Source organism: Aedes aegypti, chromosome 1, assembly GCF_002204515.2.
Source record: "Aedes aegypti strain LVP_AGWG chromosome 1, AaegL5.0 Primary Assembly, whole genome shotgun sequence".
NCBI classification, from domain to species: domain Eukaryota; kingdom Metazoa; phylum Arthropoda; class Insecta; order Diptera; family Culicidae; genus Aedes; species Aedes aegypti.
The window spans coordinates 25189579-25210260 of NC_035107.1; the positions used below are offsets into that span (position 1 = coordinate 25189579).

Sequence of the window (20682 nt, forward strand, 5' to 3'; positions counted from 1 at the left end):
AAAAAGTGTCGTGATCCGCTAGTCACATAACATAAGTGGAACTCGAGCTCAAAAAGTGGCACCCACTTTAATATTTGCATGCTGGTATAAGGACATCGAAATGTCAAAAGTGTTATACCACCAATCGACATTGCACATTGGGCCAGACCGCAAAATTAGGAGAAAAAAAAAGTTTGATTATGAAGATGATTTTTTAGAACAAAATTGTCTTCGGCAAAAATGTTACATATGATGAGGACTACATTTTGACATTCAGTGACATTAGGGTGGTCCAACAAAACACGGAAATATTTTTTCCAACTTTTATGCTTTTCAAGCTAGCGCTTTAAACTGTTCTATAAAGTTGTTCTCTGTTAAATTTTGAACAACTTTGCCCAAGACGCCAACTTTGTAAGTCTACTATAGCCCTTGCTACGGCGTTTTCAATGTTGCAGGGTAGGGTAGTCCATGAAAAATTTATATTTTGCCCATAACTTTTTTACTTCAAATTCTATCAAAATTACGTCTTCTACAAAGTTTTAGAACTAGTTGAAACGCGCATTTTGGTGAAAGAGTTAAGGGATTCTATTCATTCGTTTATGAAATATGACCACTTTTATTAAAAAAAATCATATTTTTCAAACGTCAATATCAACAACAACGGGAATCCAATTTGCACAGGATCTGAAAGGTATAACTTAGAGGTTCAAATGGTATATTGTATCACTGGAGAATATTGGAGGATTTACCGTATAATTTTGATGAGAAAACGAACATATTGAGCAAGACCATGAGCATAAATGACCGTACAATTCGTAGTTGCTACTCCATGATTGACCAGATCAATCGAAGTTGCACAGAAATTTAGTGAATGGAGTTTGGGATTAGCTTACCATTCTTCAATGTGCACAAATCGAGATCTCAAATTTAGAAAGTTAATAACGGCGCCAGGTACAGCCTCACGATCATCGGGGAAGGGAAGGTATGTTAGTTAGACAACCGTTGTTACTAGAGACCGAGTAGACCTCTACATCTCCACAGTTGTCATGGAAAGGATATTGGGTTAGTGGGATAAGGTAAAGATCTGGGAGTCACCAATCGTTGGTTACGCGATCTATAATATAAACACGCGTAATCGGATTCGCGATATAATTAGATAAACGCATTGTACGCCGATCAAGTGTTCATCACTCGCCCACGCAAGAGCAAGCGACACGATCAATAGATCAAACACTCTTAACAATCCGCGACGCTTTTTCATTTCACTACTAGACCGACGATATGTTTGATCCTGCCCTCATCGCCCGCCCCCGCAGGGACAAGCGTCAAGATCGAAGGATCAAATAGAACTAGCGGATCACGACACTTTTTAACTTTTTTTAAGCACGACATGTTTGATCCTGTCCCCATTGCCGCCCCCGCAGGGACAAGCGCCAAGGACGAAGGATCAAACAGAACTCACTTTTGATGAGAAAACGAACATATTTTACAGGAAGTTCATGATTTTAGCTGAAATATTGTTGAGTGCTGACAAAAACAAAGTCAAAACCATCGGAAATCTTCTCAATCGAATATATATGTTTATATTTTTCTTTTATAAATACAAACCTCTTGTAATAGAGATCGAACGCACCTTTGTATTTACGACAATTGTTTTAATGGATCAGTTATAATATGTATGAAATGTATTACATGGAATAAGCGAAATAATCAGAGTACATATCTATGACATAACGAAATACTATGATATGGCGTGTTGGTTGAAATATTTCACTGATATATGTCATCCAATTCCCACACACTAAAACAGAGTGTGAGCGTTCGGTAAATAAATTTACCGAAACAGATCTGTAATTCACAGAAATACCGAAGTTTCGGTAATCGATGAGTTTTTGACAGTGTGTCAGGAGTGAAATTACAGATCTCCGGTAAACTATTGTTGAGCTGTCAAAAAAATCACCGAACCGTCTGTGAATCACCAGTATTACCGAAAACTGTAAAATATTTAACTGAAGTTTCGGTATACTGACCCATAGATCACCGAAATCAGTGATTTGACAAAGTGTCAAACTATCATTGTTTTTTTGTCGTCATGGTGAAAATGTTGGCAAGCCCATGTTATACCGATATAAAAATGTGTTCTAAGGATTTACCAAATACGGAAATACGATAGAGGTGAGTAAAAGATAGATTAAAAGTGATTTTTTATATGAAATAACGTTACTCTTTGTGGCAGGATTGCAACGACCGCTACTTCTCCGCCATTCTCCCGCAGCCCAGCACGAGTCCCCGTAAAATTATTTCATGAATAGATTTATGCTGCTAGATCATGATTATATTATTAGAAGATAGAATAAAGGTGAAAATGTGAATTATACGTTTACGTTACCCTTTTTACTAATAGCAATTTGGTTATCCGGAGAAACAAACCCATGCACCATATTTACAGATCTACGGTAAACGTTCACCGAAAACTCGGTAGTTTTGACAGCTGAGGTGCGAAACGCAAATTACCGAAAGGTCAGTAATCTATTCGTTTACCGAATCGATTACCGATCGTTCAGCTGTTGAGATTTCAGTAATGAGATTACCGAAGTCGGTGATTTAGTCTAAGTGTGCAGGAAGTGGAAGTCAATTGCAACTCATATTTATTGTATTTCAACCTATTTTATATCCTGGGAGTAGTAATGACTTTCTAGCTCGATTTCAGATAAACCAGCCTAGATTAATTTGTATGCTAAATTGTTTATATGAATTGGATTTATTCGTGCTGTTCGGAATATGCGGCAGAATTATCACAGTGATTGACAATGGAAACAAAATATTATTCGATACTTTTAAGAAAAACTTAAAAAAAGGAGATATATTAATATTTTTATCGCCAATTCAGGCTGATTTTTGCCTATTAGTTGCATTTCAAGTCAGCCTAAGCCGCAAGTGTTCAGAATATGAATCTAAACATTATATAAATAAGTATAATATGCTAAAAAATATTCAGTTTAAAAGTTTTCAACCAAATTATGTTTAGAACTTTGCAGTAATGTTTAACACGAAAAGAATTGACAGCTATTCAAAATAATAAATATTTTTGTTGTTTTCAATAAGTGTTTTCGATTTGTTGTAATAAAAAAAAATGTTGAAACAACAATTTTATCAGAACAATCCAGCTTTTTACGCTAGCTATGAAACAACGGGGGGTGAGTAGGCAATAATTGAAGATTGTTGATTGAAATGTCGATAGATTTCACTGGATTTGTTTTGCTGCTGCGGTTTTTCTGTGCATATTTCCATTTCACACAAAACTTTATTGAATAAAAATGGTCATATCTCATAAACGAATGAATATAATCACTTAATTATTTCACCAAAATACGCGTTTCAACTAGTTCTAGATCTTTGTAGAGGACGTAATATTGATCGAATTTAAAATAAAAAAGTTATGGGCAAAATATCAATTTTTCATGGACCACCCTACCCTGCATCATTGAAAACTCCATAGGAACGGCTACAGTAGACTTATAAGATTAGCGTCTTCGGCAAAGTTGTTCAAAATTAAACAAAGATCAACTTTATAGAAGCGTTAAATTGCAAAGCATAAAAGTTGCAAAAATATTTCCGTATTTTGTTGGACCACCCTAATGTCACTTAATGTCAAAATGTAGTCCTCCCCGGATAAAAACGTATCATTCAGTGAATGGAATAAACCATTAATGTACAATATAACGTATTGGATACAATAAAGCGTATTGTAATTGAATGTCGAAGCAATATTATTCTTGTTTGGATATACAATTCAAAAACAATATAATATATTGTAACAGAACATTGTATTGTTTTTAATTGGTTTTATACCTTACAATTTTGGTCAAATTCCTATTTTCGCGTAAAACAACTGTTGCTTTTTTCTATGAAGCTTTGCTGAAAGAAATAAACAAAACAAGTTCAGAAAGCAAGAAATGTTGGGTGAAAAATATTCAAAAAGTTAAAATAAGTAATTTTTTAGAAGTCACTTGACATAAGATGTAACGACGAATGCAACCATGATACAGTTCGTTGAATTGTTTTTGTATTGTACAACAATACACGAATTGCTAATCAAGACAATACATGAACATTATATCGTATTGTATTTTCAAAATGTTTGTATGAGAAAATATCTATATTTGTATTGTTACGATACTTAACCACCCATACATTATATTGCAAAAATCTCATATACCATACAGTGAACTGTTCAAAACAATATATTGTACTGTAATTGTATTGTCATTTTACATATACTGTATTGTATTTCCAATATATTGAATGGTACTGTTGCAATACGTTATATTGTTTTTGTATTGTATTTTTTATTCGGGTCATCATATGTAACATTTTTGCCTAACATTCATCTTCATAACCAAAATATATTTTTTTCATCTAATTTTGCGGTCTGGCCCAATGTGGCATTGTATTGAAATGAACCAAAGATCACATATATCCAGAGTGGCAACGAATGGAATGAAAATAACTATTTATGGTACAACTTTAGAATGAGATTTACACCACTCGTATTCGAGATAATTTAGCCAATGTATTAGATATCTATGTTGTTATGCTAGAATTATATTCTTTAGGTGAATGAATGGAAGGATTTTCGAAAGCAAAAGCTTTTTCACGTTATGAAACAGGAAGTTCTTTGATAGGAAATATTTTTTTCGAAACGATCACATTCTGTGGTTATGAAACATGAACATTAAACAGTATGGCAGAAAAAAATCACATTTTTTTGAAAAAATAAATTTGTTTAATCTTTAGTCATTGCTTTCCAACGTTGTCGACCGTCCCCCGATCTTAATGACTGTAATCTTTGCAGCAACTGGTCTACTGATCGAATCATATGTGTTTTGTTTACTCTTGGTAATGACAGTTCGATGTCTTCTATACTAGATACACTTGCCAGCAGCTGGAAGTGGGTACAACTTTTCAACTCGCTTTCACTTCGGAGTTCCACATATGTTATGTGCGCTAGTTCTATTTGATCCTTCGATCTTGACGCTTGTCCCTGCGGGGGCGGGCGATGAGGGCAGGATCAAACATATCGTCGGTCTAGTAGTGAAATGAAAAAGCGTCGCGGATTGTTAAGAGTGTTTGATCTATTGATCGTGTCGCTTGCTCTTGCGTGGGCGAGTGATGAACACTTGATCGGCGTACAATGCGTTTATCTAATTATATCGCGAATCCGATTACGCGTGTTTATATTATAGATCGCGTAACCAACGATTGGTGACTCCCAGATCTTTACCTTATCCCACTAACCCAATATCCTTTCCATGACAACTGTGGAGATGTAGAGGTCTACTCGGTCTCTAGTAACAACGGTTGTCTAACTAACATACCTTCCCTTCCCCGATGATCGTGAGGCTGTACCTGGCGCCGTTATTAACTTTCTAAATTTGAGATCTCGATTTGTGCACATTGAAGAATGGTAAGCTAATCCCAAACTCCATTCACTAAATTTCTGTGCAACTTCGATTGATCTGGTCAATCATGGAGTAGCAACTACGAATTGTACGGTCATTTATGCTCATGGTCTTGCTCAATATGTTCGTTTTCTCATCAAAATTATACGGTAAATCCTCCAATATTCTCCAGTGATACAATATACCATTTGAACCTCTAAGTTATACCTTTCAGATCCTGTGCAAATTGGATTCCCGTTGTTGTTGATATTGACGTTTGAAAAATATGATTTTTTTTAATAAAAGTGGTCATATTTCATAAACGAATGAATAGAATCCCTTAACTCTTTCACCAAAATGCGCGTTTCAACTAGTTCTAAAACTTTGTAGAAGACGTAATTTTGATAGAATTTGAAGTAAAAAAGTTATGGGCAAAATATAAATTTTTCATGGACTACCCTACCCTGCAACATTGAAAACGCCGTAGCAAGGGCTATAGTAGACTTACAAAGTTGGCGTCTTGGGCAAAGTTGTTCAAAATTTAACAGAGAACAACTTTATAGAACAGTTTAAAGCGCTAGCTTGAAAAGCATAAAAGTTGGAAAAAATATTTCCGTGTTTTGTTGGACCACCCTAATGTCACTGAATGTCAAAATGTAGTCCTCATCATATGTAACATTTTTGCCGAAGACAATTTTGTTCTAAAAAATCATCTTCATAATCAAACTTTTTTTTTCTCCTAATTTTGCGGTCTGGCCCAATGTGCAATGTCGATTGGTGGTATAACACTTTTGACATTTCGATGTCCTTATACCAGCATGCAAATATTAAAGTGGGTGCCACTTTTTGAGCTCGAGTTCCACTTATGTTATGTGGGGGCTGCCTACTCTGCCACTCGTGAGCTAGCTTACGTTGCGCCCGCGCCGCCGCTCCGCTCGCAGTGATGACACCGCCGCCAAAGGGGTACCGCCGTGCGGGGTGACATTGGGCCTAGGGGGTGACTTTGACCGCCTCTTTCGGTGCATCTCATGGCTAGTAGGAACGCCAAAAAACCAGTATATGACCATCTATTGGCCATTTGTAACGTATTCTAGAAACTTGACACATTGTTTTCATTATTCAGGCATTGGCTTGCTGTAAAAATCTTGGCCCAAAGTCACCCTTACGGACCAATGTTACCCCGCACGACGGTAACGGGCGTCGGATATGAGCACCGGGACGCTGCCTCAGCGTCCCCCTTACAATTAGGGCACTCGCGTCGGGGAATTCTTGGCGCGAACTATCGCCTTGCGGAATACCACGGTGCTCCCCTGACCGTTATTATCAGAAAAAAATCTCCATCAAATCTGTACTCACCAGTTGATTTCTATAGCTAAGCTGCATGTCTGGGCAAAATTTTAAAAAAATCGTAGGGCCCGTTTTGTAGTTACGCCCTTTTGAATGTGTAAGTCCACTAATTCAAAGGAAATCTGAGATATTTAAACGAGTTTTCATTGGCCGTGATTATCAGAATAAATATATTATCAAAATTTAAATCAAAGTTGGTTTATATAGTTATTTGTAACTTCTAGGAGGAGTTTTTAATGAGAAGATAAAAAAAATTAGGGTTACGCCCTTTTGGGAGCGTAACCATTTAAAACACTTATTTCCAATAGATTAGTTAAGCATTCTTATACCTTTGAGCATATTCAAATGTTTTTAATGGCACATTTCACTTATATGCCGCCAAAGTATTTTACAATCAACTCATAGGCTCAAGTGTTTTAAAGCATTACGGAGCCAATTTAATCATGAAACCGAATTAGTTCTTGTAGCACAATATTTTGGCTAGTTTGGTGAACCCATGTACTCACGATTCAGATTATTTTACATGCAATTGATTGCTACCTGTTGCATATCGAAGCGAAGCATACGTCAAGGAATATTTTACGAGTTATGTTTTCGTTTATGGGTAGCAGTCTATGGAATTAAATAAAATTAACAACGCAGAAAGCAGCGATATCAAATGGAAGAAAACAATGCATAGCTCAGAACATCCGTTATTATTTTGTTTAATGGAGTCCAAAATCGCAGCATTTGCAGGGCCTAATTTTAAATGTTTGTCTCTGTCAGTTTGAAAAGCTTTGTGAAGCTCCCAAAGATTTTTTTTCGTTTGTGATGAGTCATAGCATTTTGTGAGTCTTTACTTCACAAGCATAGTCTGCGATCGAAAAACAAATACAAGTTTTCATGGAAATCTTCAGTTTGTGTAGGGTTAAAACAATATTCTGGTAGGTAGACCAGCAGGTTATTAACAGGGCCACAGAACAATTTATGATTTTCCGGTAATCAAAACTGGAATTCACGTAAAATCCATGAACAACTCTGTTTTTACCATATTTTATATGTCTTCTTAACTTTCAATTCCATTACCCCGAATACCTGAAGACCATCTCCGCATGTTCCTGTTTCTAGAATGGCATTAGTTCGAATTCCATTACTCCCGAGCAGGAACAAATAACTCCCCAATAACTTATGCATACCATATTTTGGTATCATACCACAATTAGGTATTGTTCAGTTGTCAATACCTCAATTTGGTATTATAATGGTATTAAAAAAAATCTTTAAAACAATTAAAAATACTTCATTGAGGTATTAAACAGCTATTGAGGTCTGCTGGAGGTATTGAACTACTATTGAAAAATTTCACTTTTCTATGAAAATCCATCAAATATTGTTTAGGTATTACAATACTTGATCTAATTATAAGCTAGATATTTGTAGAACATACAGAAGGTATTATTTGAGGTATTTTACCTCTTATGCAGGGCTCATTCATACCTCATTTAGGTTGTAAGTATTGGAAATTATCTGGTATGGAATACCTCAATTTGGTATTCAGTAGTTATTTTCTTCTGCTCGGGTACGGGACAATGCCATGCAAGGTAATTATATATTCGGGACAATAGCATTCAGCGTAATAGTGCGTTCAAGGTGATGACACTAGGGTAATAAAATTCTGGGTTAAGGTATAGAACCTTCTCAAAAGAGTTTTGATATTCAAGGGAGACATGTAACAAAAAGCTCCGATAGTGTTTTGATTTTAAATTCAAATAATAACGCATGTTTCTTATTTTTCTTAAGCACATTTCAAGTGCTGAGGCTTTTTCTTCACGAGTTAGCATGAGAATGGATTGATTGCTTTATACAAATCTTGCACTATTGTTTTTTTCCAGAGTTCGTACGAGTTTGTGTAATCGAAAAGACCGAGAAACCCAAAGGTAAAATTGTAGCTTTGTGAAAAATCTAAATATTGTAATGTATGCTACAAATGATTACAAAAGTATTGACAGTGGTCTAGAGTGCTATAGTTTGGCCAATAGTGCATTACTCAGCAATTGAAGTTTATGTTCTGGGGCAGTACAAAATTAGCCGGAATAGCCGGCACTACGTCCCCACTAAGACAGAGCCTGCTTCTCAGCACAGTGTTCAATGAGCACTTCCACAGTTATTAACTGAGAGATTCCTTTGACAAAGTTGCCATTTTCGCATTCGTATATAGTGTAGCAGGAACGAACATACTCTATGCCCAGTGAAGTGTAGGAAATTTCCATTACGAAAAGATGCTAGACCGACTGGGAATCGAACCCAGACACCTTCAGCATGGCTTTGCTTTGGAGCTGCGGACTCTAACCACTTGGCTAAGAAAGGCCCAAGGTAGCTAGTTGAGTCATAACAATATTTTATAAATAATAATAATGACACGAAAATGGCTCCGTAATGCCTTACAGCGCTTGAGCTTTTGAAAAAATAATCAATTGTGTAAGACTTTGGCGACATGTAAGTGCAATGTGTCATTGAAAATATTTGAACTTGCTTAACGGAATGCCTGCTTAAAAGAATGCCTAATTAATCTATTGGAAATCAGTGTTTTCAATGGTTACGCTTCCAAAAGGACGTAACTCCAAATTTCGTCTATCTTTTCATTCAAAACTCCTCCAATAGGTTACAAATAACTAAATAAACCAATTTGATTCAAATTTCGGTGGTATATTTCATCTGATAATCACTGCCAATCAAAACCCGTTTAAATATCTCAGATTTCCTTTGAATTAGTGGTCTTAGACAATCAAAAGGGCGAAACTACAAAACGGGCCCTACGATTTTTTTTAAATTTTGCCCAGACATGCAGCTTAGCTATAGAAATCGACTGGTGAGCACAGATTTGATGGAGATTTTTTTCTGATAATAACGGTCAGGGGAGCACCGTGAATACGAGTCACTCGCGTCCATGTAATAAGGAGATGGCTGTTCCGGGTAACGCACGTGGGTTATCCCCCCCAAACTACAGCTTCACAGACGTTTTCGGAATCTGCCTAGAGATTCACAATCCGCCACCTTTGACCGTTTCACTTTTCCGGCCTCACAGGGGATTAAAGCACAATCGCTAATCACACTCAGGGAACGCGATATTTGCCGGTTCGAACATGCACACTTATTAGTTTTGCCTTTCGCAACGCTTCTCTCGATCAGCCCAGTTTAACGCGATCTTCACACTTTGCTGGCCGAAACTTAATTGGCCCAGCCATCGAGCTCGAGCTCCAACAAACCCCCAGCTATGGGCGTTTACTCTCCCAGCGATGTTGGTAGCGCACGGCGTGTCGATGGGCGGATGTATTCTAAATAACTTTATATAATACAAGAAAGCTAACTCCTAAACATGCAAAACTAATACAATTATTTACAATTCTTTTTCGTTTACTTTAATGGGACATTGACAAATGTTACACAAGGTATCCAAAACCTTGGGTTACGCCTTTGGTTTCCATCATATGGGCTAATGGATTATGCCTGGGAGGGAGGCACCGATACTACACACGAAATATAGAACAACGTTTGTTTGAACTGCAAGTTAACTCCAGCTTGCCAACATCAATCAAGGCAGGCTTGGGGAAAACCGCTAGTTTTCTTTTGTAGTGTACTTTCGATCTTTCCTGACAAACATGGAAAAAGGGCCACGGTTTTCTGTGCAATAAATAATAATTTTCATTGGAAAAAGTAAAACGATGCGTTGTTCAATGCTCTATATTCAATCAGTTGGAAGGTGCTCACGTGACATTACTTACATTTTGTGTATGAATTGATTTTCATTCAATTTTTGTCACTTTTGATGAAATGCGAAAATGTGTTTTAATCAGTTACGCGCTTTTTCCATGTTAGTCCAATGTTTGAGATCTGGGCTCACAGTGATAGTTCGTGACAGCCAGGGATGCCAAGTCAATTTTTCAAAAATCTGGGAGATTTTGAAAATTTGTCTGGAAAAGTCTGGATCGCTTATCTCGTATATGGAGAACCCTACAAATTATTTATAAAACCTTACAAATTCGTTTCAATTTTTATCTGGATCTTCCAGATTTTTGTAAAATGGGGCCTCAAAAATCTGGAATATTCCAGACAAATCTGGAAGGTTGGCAACGCTGGTGACAGCGGAATCTCGGCTCACTATGACGTACAGAAATTTTGTATTGGTTTCTCCCTCCCAGGATTATAGACCAATCCAGTTGCCTGCGTAGTAGTACAATTTTGACAAAAAAATCTTTGTTTGCTGTGAGAACTGTCACAACATTGCTTTTGTTTGCTGTGAGAATCCAAATATAAACAGAATTGCTGCAAAACAACCACTTCCTTGTTGGCCTGCAGTTGACCGAAAGCTCAATAACGTCAAACAAACATCGATACGTTTTCATTCTGAGGAAATCGACTTGTGTAAGATTGATTGTGCGTTGGTGTTCGCGGCAGTTTGCTTGGGGACCTCTATGCCCTCCCATCGCGACAAGGTCGCATAACCAAGGGGAGGGAATTAAGTGTAGCTTTTTGAATTTAAATTCAACTTTTTCTACTATGTTTTCAAGGAGACTAACACATATTTTTTAGTTATAAAGTATTTCAAGTTTAATTTAAAATATAATAAAATTACTTGTTATTCCAACCTGAAAAGTATAAAATTTATCAACAAGTTACTTACGCCGCTATTCTAACAAAAAATATTGTGTACTTTCTCATCTTAAAATTTATACATTTACATAGATGACCCGATTTGATCAGCCCCTTTTTCAGCTCTCCATCAAAAAGAAAACAAGTTTATCATTATTCCTTCACTATGTTATGTAAATTCATAATAACTTCAACGGAGTTGAATAAGATTTGGACAAAATTTGATAATGAAACCGTGAGAGCAAAAAGTTATCAGTAAAAAGGGGCTGACAAAATCGGGTCAGTACAGTATTACATTTAGTGAAAATTTGAAACTCCTGAAACAGAATTGTATCATTTGTTTTATAAAATTAATAAATTTGAAGAAGATTTTAAACTTTTAAGAATATCACGTCAGAGAAAAAAACAATACACACACGCTAAACTTGCTAAACTTCATTCAAATAGCCGAAGCGGAAGCAAAAGAGGAAAAAACTTTCGCTTTTGCGACCATCTTTCGGCTTTTTCCCCAGAAAACTCCCCATCTTGCACAAAGGCCAACTGTTTGCTGCCGCGCGGGAGATGATTGATAGTTCCGTTTCCATCGATCCCCGCACAGCCAAAGGCCAACACATCGGTTACTCACAGAATGAGTGCGACCTACACAGAATTTTCACTCAGTCAGCCTGCCAGTTCTGCATTGGTTGCCTCATTCTGAGTAGTGTTAACACATGCGCTGCGTGGAGCTGGATTAGCGTGTAGAAAATTGAAACAGATCCCATCGAATATGGGAGAGATCAACTATTATTAATTGAAATTTGAACTAAAATTCAAATTGATTATTTGAAAAATGAACCTTTTCATAAAAATTCCAATATGCATGTCTAAAAAAATAGAGAATGTGTAGTGTAGTTATACCAAATGTCACAAAACATCAGAATGAAAGAAAATTCCTCTGTAATATGCTTTGATTTGTCACTTATCCTAATTTAAAACTTGTTGTGAAACGATCTTGCTGGGTTGGAATGGGCAAGAATCGGTCCGGCTAACCACATAAAACGCCACAAAATGCAATATTAGTGTGCAAACATTTTATTTACTTTTCCTTAACCTGTCTCATGCTCCTACTCTTCTGGACCCTAACATTCTAGCTCTTCTTTCACTCTATGCCACTTTCTTCATCGTACTCACGGTCACCGCTTCATTGCTGCTTGTGGGCGAGCGCGTCCGCTTCGGCCAACATGCTTCTTTCGTATAATAACGCTGGCCAGTGGCTCATCTACCACCGTAATCCCCGGCATCCACGATCACCCGCTCTCCGTGCCGAATCCCGACCCTGTTTGGGATCTACGCTGTCGATGGACCTCGATCGTGTGACAGCTCGTACCTTGCTGATGGATTGGTCGCGGTCCAGAGTCCTCCGCCGAATGAGTCTGAAGGCCAATCGAAGCTGTAGAAAAAAAAGAGCCCTGTTGGACAACGCATATTAGTTTCTATATGCAATCCCGTCCTGTATATGCAACCTACTTGTAAGGCTCTCTTGTTTCGCTGGTCGGGTTGTTCCAACAGGTCTATTCGGCACTTCAGCACGTCCTTCGTACGCCCTAGTGTTCTGTAAGGCAAACAAATTAGGATCCTGCCATTTTGACGCTCGTTGCATCGCTTACCGAGTCCCTTTCCTGATCCTATTACCGGATGATCGACGTCAGTGGACCTACGGATCCAACGAAGGGGATGCTTGCTGCTAAATCTCGTGACGCAGTTTGCTTGGGCGACGAGTACGTCCCGAAGAATCTCAAGGTGCTTTTCACAATGCCCGATTGTCCTGCAAGGCAATGGTGTCAGTGCTGTCATCGTAAAATTCCATGATTTTCCTTACCAGGTAATCTGAATTGTTTTCCTAAGCTGAATGGCTCTCCAAAGAAATGCCGGCTCCCTTCGGCGAAGGCTGTGCGGACCAGTTAATCACTCGTGGTATATTCGCAAGTCAATTTATCGACTAATCTTTGCTTTCAAGCAAATTGTCCCTCGCAGCATAATCTTCACTCTCAATACAGTTTGCACACAAAATGTAACTGGCTAATATTGCAAGTATGTTTCTAACGTAACACAACCTTACCACAGGCGCAGAGTTTTTTGTGAGCGCTGGTAGGCAGCTCACAAAAAACTCTCAGACTCACTTCTACAAGAAGTCGCAAAGAGACTGGAGCAGATCTGAAGGGGATCTCTAAGCAGACCTTAGGATGTAGATAACTGCAGCAAAACTAACAAACGTGAGCAATATTGCTCACCAGATCCAAAAGCTCAAACATAAACAAAACAAACATCACGGCAGCGAGTCCTGCCAAAGGTGATCTGAACGCTCACTAATGAGCAAATTTCTCTGCGCTAGTTCTTGTTCCATCTTCTGTGCATTGCCGTTCCTGTGGCAAACACTCAAGACGATCTATGCTAGTTTTAAGAGCTACAATAAAACTAGAGATCAAAACATGTAACAAAATTTACATTTAATGTTGGCTAATATTAGAACGATAATAGTGGATTTTGTCAGTTACGATTGAGAAAAGGTCGCATTTCCTCGACCTAAATCACTACGAGCCCAGATAGGTGGCTTTACCGCGCCCCCCGGTCGCGTTACTTTAGAGAGAGATTTCGTAGTGACCCCCATGCAACCGACTACCACTTCGTTCAAGACCTGTGCCTGAAGATCAGTCAATACTACTCGGTTGGATTCATTCCTCCGATAGCGATATTTCCGATCGGTTGATCGGCGACGTGCGCGCGCTTCAGGTCCGACGACTTGTGGTCGACTGCAATGGGCTCCAAACTGATGATTGCTTGATGGCTCGTTGAGTTGGTGGTTCAGACCGTGTTCGACAGCTGATACTGATGTGCTGGTCCACTGGTACGCAAAGAACATCGAGGTTTCGTTTGGTGATATTGGTCCTCTAGCTTCTGCCGCAGAACGTGTTTTGGTGAAGCGTATGCTCGTTGTCAACAGCTCCTTACCCGCTATCTGCATAGCTTGTCCGGCATTTGGAGCCACCTTACTAGTTTTTGGAGTCCCAATTTCCCTCGCCGGCTGTGCTCTCCGACTTCCCTTGCACCGACGCTGTTTCTGGTATTTGGGGCCATCCTCCAACTTTCAGGGTTCCAATCCCCCTTGCCTTCCGTAGGCTCTGAACTTTTCTGGCGTAGTGTCTTGGTTGTCTCTGTTCTTTCTTGGTATTTGGGGCCTCCCTACTTGCCAGTTAGCTTTCAGGGTCCCAATCTCCCGAGCCTTCCGTAGGCTTCGTGCTTTTGCCGCGTTGTTGCTGTTTCTGGTATTTGGAGCCTCCCTACTAACTTGGTCGCTTTCGGGGTCCCAATCTCCCAAGCCTGCTGTAGGCTCCGCTACGTACTCCTCCTCTCTCAGTACAGACCAGGTGCGATTCCGCTGCGCCTGATAGTGGCCGTAAGCTTCGAATCCGCGTCGAACCGAACTCAATCGTCGATCTCCGGCTCTCCACTCCTCCTATCCAGAAGCCAGCTGGTGTACTGCAGAGATCCCTGCCTCCCGTTTCCAGAAATGCAAGGTGCGATTTCTCCCGCTTCGCGAACGGCGCGCGGTACACTTTCTGGCGCGATGAAAGTGTTGGTGTACCGCTGAATGATCCCCTCAAACTACCGGAGAATTCTGTTATATGACCGCAATGCGTATGTTCTTTCCTTCTCGGCGAAGGCAGTTGTCTGCAAAAGTCTTTGCTTTCATAGCTGAGCGCTGGTCAAGGTGGAGAGGTAGTCTAAAAGAATGTTGTTGCTCATCACACCTGACGGACAATGCTGGGTTCAGCTTAGCTTCGAACTTCTTCGGCTGGAAAATGCCGCTTAACGATGGCTTCGATTCTGGTGCAGAGAGATGAAACTTGTGCGGAGCAGCACCGTCTAGGTCCTCCGTGATTCCGGAGCACGTTGAGTTGATTTTTCACTGCGTTCCTTCTGCTACCCATGGGCGTTGTCTGCTAATCGTTCTGCACACAGGAATCTTGACCGCTTTGCGTGTTTTGCTGATTCTCCGTAGATAATCTGTGGTTGGCAGCTGTTGCTGCTTACATAGCTTGATAAAAAAGGCATCACTAGTCCGGTTTTATGTCCTTGGCATGGTACTGTCCACGTTTGCCATCCCTGACGTCTTCCAGCATGTACAAGTTGCTCCCCAAGACCTTAATCACTGTAGCCGGAATAAACTTGGAGTCGAGTTTGCGATTAATGTGATCTACCTTGGATGACTGCGTGAACGTTCTTCGCCATACGAGATCTCCGACCTTGAATACGATATCCCTTGTTCTCATATTGTACCGCTGCTTTGTCTTTTCGTGGTTGTTCTTGATGCGCTGGATAATGAATTCGTGGATACGGCGGATCGCAGAGAGACGTACTTCTTGCGCTACCTTCGGATCATCGGGCGTGTTCAACTCCAGCTGAGTATAGAGGTCAGTGTGCAGTATTAACTCTCTACCGAAGTTTGCAACGTGCGGACTGACACCGGTGGCCTCATGTTTTGCTCCGTTGATAGCTGCTACGATGGCTTGTAGGTTTTCGTCCCATCCACGGTGGTCTTCGTCTAACAGGGCTCGTATGCAAGTGATCAGGACTCTGTTCACCCTTTCCGCATTGTTCACCATCGGACAGTAGAACGCAGTCTTCATATGGATGATGTTATGCTTGGAGATTAAAGCCTTGAATGCTGCTGATAGGAATTGTTTCCCATTGTCCGAGAGGATAATACGAGGTCTAGAGTACCGCAAGAAGACGTGCTGTTCTAGGAAGTCTACCCTTTTTCACCGAATCTGCTGAACGCATGGGATGAACGACGACGTACTTGGTCACCCAGTCTACCACGACAAGCATAACTGTGTTTCCTGCGCGGGAACGGGTGAATGGGCCTACGAAGTCTACCGAAACCAACTCCCATGGCACGCGAGCAGGTTTAGGGCCACCCATGTTCGGCATCATTGTTCTGTTCGGCGCCTTGCTTGCTTTGCATGTTTCGCACGCCCTAACGTACTGTGCTACGTCCTCAATCATTTTCGGCCAATAGAAGTGGTTCTGTAGTTTCTGCCATGTTTTCTGAAAGCCAAGGTGAGCCCCTGAGGCTGAATCATGGAACTTCGCAATCACTCCAGCTCGCTGGTTGAGCGGCACGACCTTCTTCCACTTGTGTGTCAAGGCTCCTTCTTCATTTTTGCTGCTGCAGTTCTTGTAAAGCTCTTGGTTTACCACACGGAAATCCGGAAATTTGTCCCCGGCTTTCTGCACTCTTTCCATCAGCTTCTGATACCACTGATCGACGGCGGCGTCGGCGGAAAACACCAGCGTGCTAACAATTCTGGAAAGCGCGTCCGGAACTATGTTGATTTCACCCTTTCGATACTTTATGTCGAAATCGAATGCGTTAAGTCGCAGTATCCACCTGCTCATGAGCGCTGTAGGGTTTTTCATCGATCTCAAATAGCTCAATGCTGAGTGGTCGCAGTGAACGGTAAATTTTGTACCCTCTACGTACCCTCGGAATTTCTCTATTGCTCTTATCACGGCTAGGCATTCTCGTTCGGTTACCGAGTATTTCCGCTCCGACGACGACAGCTTCTGAGAGAAATAAGCAATTGGGTGCTCTTCTCCGTCTGTTTCTTGCGTCAACACCGCCCCAATGGCTACGTCGCTCGCATCGCAGGCAATCGCAAACGGCTTAGTGTGATTTGGCATTGCTAGAACAGGCGCTGATACGAGTGCTGACTTCAATTTCAGGAACGCATCTTCTGCATCCTTTGTCCACCGGAACTTTGTTTTCGTTTTGGTCAGCTCCGTCAGCGGTACTGCTATTTTGGAGAAGTCCGCTATGAACCTTCGATACCAATTGCACATCCCCAGGAATCGTTGCACCTCTTTTCGGCATTGAGGAGCTGGGAAACGCACGATGCAGTCGATCTTCTCCTGATCTACATTCCATCCGCTCTGATTTAGCACATAGCCTAGATATTTCATTTCCTCCAAGCAAAACTTGGATTTTTCTGCGGATATGGTCAGATCGGCATCCCTCAGCCGCTTGGCCACCTTTTCAAGCATCTCAATGTGCTCGTCGATCGATCTTGAACAGATGATGATATCATCGAGGTAGTGGAACACATGAGGTTCCAGATCTGCAAAGAGATGGGTCATCAGCCGCGCTAAGGCCTGACTCGCTGTGCATAACCCGAATGGTACCACTTTAAATTGAAAGTGCCCTCTTTGTGGTACCGTGAACGCTGTCACCGGACGAGATTTCTCTTCTAAAGGCAGTTGCCAGAATGCATCCTTCAGATCGATCGCTGATATGTAGTTGCACCCGCTGAGGTTATTCATGATAGCCGATATTTGTGGGATGGGATACCCCTCGTTCACCATCACCGAGTTTAGGTGGCGGGCATCCAGGCAGACTCTGTACTGGCCCGTCTTCTTCTTTACTGCAACCAGCGGATTGTTCCATGGTGAATACAGCGCTTCCTCTATCACGTCGAGCTCCAGCATCCGGTCGATCTCTTTATTCACTTCATCTAGAACGTACTTCGACATGGGGTAGTACCGTTGCTTCCGAGGCTTCGCTTCTCCGACGTCAATGCGATGGACGTATCGGTCAGTTCTTCCCAATTTACCGGGTTCTGCTTTTGGAAACTGGTTTATGGCTTCTTCCAATCTCCGCTTTTCGTCTACGGACAGCGACTTCATCGAGACTTGCTGAGGATCAACTCGCATGCCAGGCTCCAGGCTTATCTTGCAGCAGACTGGTTTGATGCTGAATGCGTTCCAGAAATTCATTCCGAAGATCACACATGTCGGCAGCGTGGGTAGTAGCAACATCGTCACGACTTCATTCTTGTTGTTGTAGGCTATGGGTAGACGAGTGTATGATTGGATGCGATGCTCCGTGCCATCTGCTGTTCTTATGCCTCCAATTAGCGCTGTCTTCTGCAGGCCCAGTTCTTGTGCCATCTTCACGTTGTCGCCTCCTAAAATGGAGCAGTTGGCTCCGCTGTCGAGGAGGCCGGTAACTTGCTTTCCTAATACTTCCACTACTGCATGCGGACGATTGTCATTGTCGGGATTGATAATCAGTGAACTGATTTGGACTAAGTCGGGTATTACTGAGGGATCGTTATGGTGAAGCGAGGACTCCATACCCTCGGTTACTGGTTATCCGCTTGCGCGTTTCCCGAGCGTTGACAACATGTCGGGCAACTTCGCAGCGAGAATCCCTTCTGACCACAGCGATAGCAGAACAGCACCGCCTGTGGTTTGGCACAGTCCATGAAACGGTGTCCCTCTTCATCACAGTTCCAGCATATCATCACAGCTGGAGATGCCCGTGCATTAAATGCATCAGCGGCTTGTTGGTTGCTGGGATTGGTCACTGATTGTTGGGGAAATTGATTGGACGACTGTCTTCCTCCTGCTTCTCGTCGATCGAACCTTAGCTTGAGCGCGTTCACTTGTTGGAGTATGGCTTCCATTCGCTGATCCAGAGATGCCCGTGCATTAAATGCATCAGCGGCTTGTTGGTTGCTGGGATTGGTCACTGATTGTTGGGGAAATTGATTGGACGACTGTCTTCCTCCTGCTTCTCGTCGATCGAACCTTAGCTTGAGCGCGTTCACTTGTTGGAGTATGGCTTCCATTCGCTGATCCACCTTCTCTTCCTCTTGCGTTGACTGCTCGGCTTCCGGAATGTAATGATTGTCTCCATGGCTTTGCAACTTCTCCGATTCCAACGCATGGACCTTTCCAAATCTTTGAAGCGGTTGCTGAAGCTTTGATGATCGCAATGAAGAGTGCGGTGTAGCTAGTGATGGCTCGATAAGTGCTCCATAAGGTAACGAGATTCTTCGTTGATGTTGTTGTAGTTTTCGAAGTTCATCTAGTTCCTTGCACGCCTTTACCAGCAAGCGTGTGGAGTGGTGCGATGCTGCGATGGGAGCGTAGGTGGAGTTCATATTCTTCTTAATGATGAACAGCTTCTCAGGATCGGTCATCGGAGGGTCTACGTACTGGAATAGAGTGGTAATGTCTTGATAGAACTTGCTGAACGGCTCGTCCTCTCCCTGCAGACGATGGTAGGCCTCTGCTCTCAGGATATAGGCGTAGCTCGCTGGAAGGAATTCGTGCCTGATTAGGCGCTTGAAATCATACCAGGATACTAACTCCCCAGTCACGTAAACGTTGCTGTACCAGTCGAGCGCGTCGTCCATTAGCAGGTGCTTAACGTTCTTCAACAATACGTCCTCAGGAACTCCCTCGGATGCTGCGAAGATTTCTACCCGTTGTAGAAAAGTATTCAGCGATGATCCGTCTTTCTCGCCTTTATACCTAAATGGCCAATTGTGGATTGCCTTCAGTGTTCTTCTTTCCTCCAACAACGGCCTTTGGAGGTATTCTTGTGGTCTCTGGTTCAGCTGTCGTAAAAGATCGGCTCGGAGTTGGTAGTAATCTTCTCTGGCATCAGCTTCACCTGCTTCTGCTCTAGGTGGTTCGTACGGCGGAGGTGGTATGCTGCTAATCGTTGGTTCACGCCGGCCGAAATCTTTCTCCATGGTGAATCTGTTGCTGGTTGCCACCCGCTGCCTTAACGCTCCCCGACCTCTTCCTCGGTTGGCAGACAAAGCTTCCAAGGACTCTGCTCCCCTTTCGTTGTCGTGTTGAGTTGAGTTCATCCGCTGCGGCCGATTCTCCAACGCTTCAATCCCTGGAGATGAAGACTGCCTTAGCGGATGTCCAGCTTGCTCGATGCCCGCATGATTCGACGAATTTGAACGAAAAGACGGGTCTCCCTCTGCGTCGAATCCTCGGAAATCTGCCTCGGCGAATATCGAAGTCTGGCTGGTCCTTTTCGGAATTGCACCGGTGCTGCTTTGGTTCACACTTTCACTATTCACGGGTCTAGCACTTTTTCTCGTTCTTCCCAGCGCATCGTCCACATCCTCCAACGAAAACTGCACTAGTAGTGATAATGTGGCGTGCGTGTCGACGAAAACCTCCGGCGGATCGATAATTGCCAGTCTATCCCGATAGTGAATCAATCGCGATCGTATCAGACGCACGGCCGGGAGATCCCCGCGTTTCATCGCTGCTTCCACTTCTGGTAATAATTCGCGCACACGAGTTTGACATTGACTGATATTGTCCCCCGCATCCATAACGTGGGAGGAACTGTCATAAATAATGCCTCTAATCTCATCTTCCTGCATAAGAGCACGCAAGCGAACGGCCCTTGCCCTGCGAGGAAGTGCTCCGAGAT

The 20682-nt window shown here is 41.8% G+C and overlaps 1 protein-coding gene and 1 long non-coding RNA gene across 4 annotated transcripts in view; one reads left to right on the forward strand and one right to left on the reverse strand.

The window, feature by feature from the left end:
• Positions 1-20682, forward strand: part of LOC5580057 (phosphatidylinositol transfer protein CSR1) — a 36474-nt gene that overhangs the window by 10834 nt on the left and 4958 nt on the right. The window lies entirely within an intron of this gene.
• Positions 12445-13554, reverse strand: LOC110674807. Of its 2 annotated transcripts, XR_002499215.1 has the most exons (3): positions 13043-13554; positions 12903-12987; positions 12445-12844 (listed from the first exon to the last, which is right to left on the reverse strand). It is a non-coding gene; the product is annotated as an uncharacterized LOC110674807 (long non-coding RNA). The 2 variants fall into 2 exon arrangements; XR_002499214.1 differs by having other exon boundaries at positions 12903-13554.